This window comes from Durio zibethinus, chromosome 22 (assembly GCF_047325235.1).
Source record: "Durio zibethinus cultivar Kanyao isolate XHJ-2024 chromosome 22, ASM4732523v1, whole genome shotgun sequence".
Taxonomy (NCBI): Eukaryota; Viridiplantae; Streptophyta; class Magnoliopsida; order Malvales; family Malvaceae; genus Durio; species Durio zibethinus.
The window spans coordinates 3,311,097-3,317,144 of NC_143183.1; positions in this window are offsets into that span (position 1 = coordinate 3,311,097).

Consider the following 6,048-nt stretch of genomic DNA (forward strand, 5'->3'; position numbering starts at 1 on the left):
TTTTAAATAACGTATTGTTTATTAATTTTTAAATTTAACTTTTTATATTATTTTAGTATAATTTTTAATATATTTAAATATCAAATAATTATTTTATTTAAAAAATTTTAAATATATAAAAATTAATAAAAATATATAATTCAATTCAATTTAATTTTTTTTATTTTTAATTTTTTAATTTAAAAATTAATTCAAATTTAATATATATTTAATGTTTAATTTTAATTTAAATCAATTAAAAAAATCAATCCAAACTAAATCAAAAATCACAACTTAAAACTAATTTTCATTGGATTGTTTTTCATATTTAATTAGTCTAAGTATAAATAAAATTCTTTTAATCTGATTTTTATTAAATGCATATTAATAATATTTAAAAAATTAATTTTTTAATATTTTAAATTCAAAATTAAATAAAAAATAAATTTTATTACAAAATAACACTTCATCAGGCTCGGGCTCGGGCTCAAAATTTTGTGTTTGGGGACAAGCTCAGATCGGGCCAAGCCGAAGCTTTCGACTTGAAAGCAATACTCCAAAATCAAATTCAAAAATTTTTTTCCTTTTTAAATAAAATTAAAAAAAAAAGTGAAATGTGTTAATTATTTGATTTTTTTTTATATAAAAATTTGACTTCTTGAATTGGAAGGTGATGATAAATTATTGTTTTCAATACTGTTAACCAAACTAATTATAACAAACTCTTTTTAAAAAGATATTTACATTTCTATGTAAAATAAAAACTTTCATAAAGTGAGCCTGTCCGTCCCAAAGGTCCACCCATGCCAAAATGGGTGCTAATTGCTAAAAGCTAAATCTTTTACTTCAATTGGAAAATTCGAAATATTTTGTTTTTTCTTTTTTTTTTTTTTTGGTTTGTTTTAGGTGTAGATTTGGCTTCTTGATTATTATAGTTAATTAGCTATACCTTAGATCTTTCACTTGTACTTAAAATGGCTAATTGTTTTATTTGGAAGGATCCATTCCACAGTCTTGAATTATTTTGGGTTTTAATGTGAACGGTTGTTTTGAGTTTAAATTAAATTATATTAAAAAAATTATTAAATGATTTTTATTTTTTTGTATATATTTAAATATATGTATTGATATTGATATAATCATATTTTATCAATTATGATAATTAAATATACAAAAATTATTTATTTATAAATTACATAATAAAAATGCATTTGAAAATTTAATTTATCTGCATTTTAAAAAAATTATTTATATTTTATTTCATAACTTATAATATATTTTTATTTATGGTATAAAAATATATTATTTTTTATGTTATCAAATTCTTTTAACAAAAAAGAGTTTTTTTAATGGTTTTTTATCATTTAATTTATTTAGTTTTTATTCTTATCCTTTTATTTAAAAAGTAATTGATAAATTTAATTCACGTAAAAAAATTTAAGTAACCAAAAAAAGGGTTTGTAATTGTTTAATTAGCTTTTGGATTTAGTTTAAATTTTTTAAATACAAATAATAAATGTAAAAAAGTTAGGATATTACTCATAAATAGATCAATCCATTTTTTAAAAACTTTGATCTTAAATCCCTAGCCCATTAATTCTCTTCAAATGGATCAAATTTATAAATTTTTTCAAAACTTTAATCCAAAATTCATACTCAAAACATTTTAAAAATTTTTTTATGATAAAATGATTATTTTATAATATTAAACAACTATTAATTATTAATACTTTTGGAGTTGCTTAGTTACTTCCGAACTTTATTTCGCCTTTCAAGTGTTGGTGGTTTCCTGCATTGTAATTGATTACATCAGTTGATTTACTCTTTCCTCAGCATTCATCGATTGGTGGTGTAAAAATAAAAAAAGGGGTATTAGATTATGGGTAAAGATGTCTATGCAATTCATTAAGCAAGTCATGAATTCAAAGTAAATGAGTTGCCTATTTCACCAATCTTTCTTTCAGGTCCAATTTTGGGCTGTACTCTGATTTTTTTTTTCACAATATATATATATATATTCCCTCTTGATTGATAACATGTCTCAAAGTTGAAATCCAATGTGAATATTTTAAAAGACTTAGAGCCTTAGACATCTAACAATTATAAATTTAGTAAAATTTGATATCCAAAAAAATAAAGGGAAAGACAAATTTCATCTAAATGAATAGTAAAATTCATGACTTGACAGCAAATTGAAATAAATTGAAATTTAGGGATAGTTTTTATATATTGTTATTGATTAGTAACATATTCGATACCGTCATTCATGTGCATCGGATCGATTTTTTACGTTCTTATAATTTATAAAATTATATTTATGAATGATAATTAAAATTATTTTAAAAACTTGATTCTTTTGAAATTTTCGGAACATTTCTTCCACAAAAAATTGGAAAATCCCTGATAACATTTCATTTCCTCTTTTAGTAATTTGGTTTCTTTTCAATCTTCTTTGACATATTGGATATAGTGTTGTTGAATATCTTGTCTTGATCATCATTAGTTGTAATTTCTTCACTCATACTCTTGTGGTTTATATCATTCATATTGGATATAGTATTGTTGAAGATCTTTTTTTTTTATCATCATTTGTTGTAATTTCTTCACTCTTACTCTTGGGTTTATATCATTCATATTGGATATAGTCTTGTTGAAGATCTTCTTTTGATTATCATCTTTCATAGTTTCTTCACTCTTGCTCTTGTAATAATCTATATCATTCATTTAAATTCTAGTAATAACCTATGGTAAAAAAAAAATTTTAATATTGTTAAATAAAAATATTGAAAAAAATTATTCTAAAAGTTAAAACCAAAATAAAGTTAACTAATCAAAGAAAGCTACTAAAATAAAAGTAAAATAAAAATATTAACTAAATAAAGTAATATGTGTTTAACATATTACAATTATATATTTCAATAAGAGAAATTTTTAAAAAATGGCAACGGTATCATGATAATATTAATGGTGATATTTGCACTTTTAAGTAAAAAATAAAAATAAATTGTTTACAGATTCGGTGAGAGAAATTAAGTTTGAAAAAAATTAATTATTACGATTTTAAATAATTAAACTAGAATTTTTACATTCATGCTTTGCACGAATAATTTTATAATTAGATAATATTAGAATTTATAAATTTTGATAACTCTATGATTTAATGTTGTATCATCAATATCATATTTATTTCTCTTTTTCAATATTATACCTAAATTTTAACTATAAATATGAGAATCCCAATGGTAAAGATGAATCAAATTGCTCTCTTTGTACTGATAATTTGAACATAAATGCTAGTTTTATTTTTTTTAGTTATTTGATGATGAAAAAAAATTGGTTTTATGATGAATTTATTATATTTAAAATTTATTTTTCGTTAAACGATATATTTTATTTATCTAAAAGGGGGATAATATATTGTTAATATTACAAACGTACAAACTATATATTGACAAATACAAACACAAAATTAAATGTATAAAATATCAATGAAAATCGCATATGCTCACACACTATATTGTTAATATGAGTAATAACATGCATTATAAATTTTTACATTACAATTGCACTAAAATTTATATTTCTTAACAGACTTACTTTTAAAGAGTTGAATAAAAAAAAATTCATCCATACCAATCATATCGCATTTAAAGTCATTTATAAAAATATTATTAGGACTAAAATTCTTTAAAATTGTTTTATATTAATTATATTTAAATGGTTTTGCTCTATTAAGATTTAATCTAAATATTATTTGTAATACACAGCCATAAAAAGAATAACAGGTTTTTAAGTTTTAATATAATTGCATCTTAAAATTTATTAAAAAGAAAAATTCACTATCCCATACATAAAAATTGATCTTGTGAATCACATTAATAAATTATAATTCTAATGCTAAAAAAAGACATGTTAATAAATAATTAGTTAAAAAACTTAGATAAAATATTTTTTATTTTTAGTTAAAAAAGTATAAAACTCAACTTTATTAAATCCAGTAAAAAGTTTTATAGTGAAAAATAAATAGTACAAAGAGCATTTGTCATTATTTGTAAATAAAAGAATCAAATAAAAATGATTGAATTTGATTATCCAATGAACAAATAAAAAATAAATGTAAAACAATATAACTCTTCTTATAATTTTATGAATTATTAGATGATAAATTTAGAATATATAAAAAGTTTAATGAAAACTTTATTACCACACATTATAAATTTTTAATATTTTAACTTTGTATAAAAATTCAAGTGTATTTGTTTCGCAAAATAAAATTTTAAAAATTTTAAGAAACAAACAAATTACTTATGTTTTTTAAAATAATACCTTTTAATTAGAGAATTTGTTAATAAATATATTCGTTAATGATCATAAAATTAATTATAATAATATATAATAATTTTAATAGTTAATTGTGATAATTGATTTTTGGGACTTTCTTTATCTTTTTGCTTTCTTCAATTTAAAAATAATATTTATCTATTAATTACATTTTGTAGGCTTTCTTAACCTTTTCATTTTTTTTATTTTAAAAATAATATTTATTAATTAATTGTGTATCTTTGGCTTTCTTTAATTTTTCATTTTCTTCGATTTTAAAAATAATATATATTAATTAATTGTGTATCTTTAGCTTTATTTATCTTTTCAATTTTTTTAGTTTTAAAAATAATATTTATCTATTACGATTATTAATTGTGTTTTTTGGGTTTCATTATCTTTTGGTCTCTTACGATATTAAAGATAATCACTTGTTTAAAATCAAATTAATTGTAATCATTAATCATGTTTTTTAGGCTTTATTTATTTTTTATTTTTTTTATTTTAATAAAAATAATATATATTTATTAATTGTGATAATTACTTTTTGTTTTTTTATTTTTTTATTTTCACAATTTTAAAGAGATATATTAAATTGATTATGTATTTTTTTTTTGCCTTTGACTTTATTTTATTTGTTTTTTAATAATATTTATCTATTAACTGTAGTAATTTATTGTTTTTTTTTTTTACCTTTTCTTTTTCTTTAACTTCAAAAATTATATTTATCTATTAATTGTGATAATTGATTGTGTTTTTTGGGTTGTTTTTGTCTTTTACTTTTTTAAAATTTTAAATATAGTATTCATTTATTTAAAATTAGATTAATTATGATCATTGAATGTGTTTTTTTGAACATTTTTTGCCTTTTGATTTTTTTTCTATTTTAATAAAAATAATGTCTATTTATTAATTGTGATAATTTATTATATTTTTTTATTTTTCTTATTTTTTGATTTTTCATCATTTTAAAGAGATACATATTATATTAATTATATATATATTTTTTGTCTTTTAGCTTTCAACATGCTTAAAAATATATAATCATGTATGTTTATATATATATATATATATATATATAAACTCTTTATTTATTTAATGAGATTTTCAAATAATTTGTATTAATATGTATTTAATAAATTCTATAATAGGAATAAAAAATATATATAAACTTGCTAGTGGGTAGAGATAAATATTTACAATAGTAGTCTTACAACTATAAATTGTATTATAATAATTTATTTAATATATGATATTTAAAATTTTGTAAAGATATATTTAATTTTTAATTTTAAATAACATATTAAAAGATGATCTTGTAACGTATGGGTTAAAATAACTTACTTGAGTAATAAAAAAAATTTATAATGTTAGAATATCATTAAAAGTATTATTCTAAATGGTAAATATTTTTGTTTGCTATAAACCAAATTTTCTTAAAAAAATTTAGTGGATGTTGAAAATTGCCAAAATTGCAATTTAACTCAAAATTTGATCAATTTCTATAAGAATGAAGTACAAACAAATTTAAAAGAAAAATATAAGAGATTTTAATACATTAACCATACTTAAATAATGTGAAATGGTTAGAAATTCATTATTCAGTATTGATTATTAAATTTATTTATCTTACAAAAAGAGAAACAATTTCTTTAATGAATGTAATAATCTTATGAAAAAGAAAAAGTCAGCCTCTAAGAGGTAAAATGGTTACTTGGAGTATTTTTCACTCATTGTTTTATTTTATTC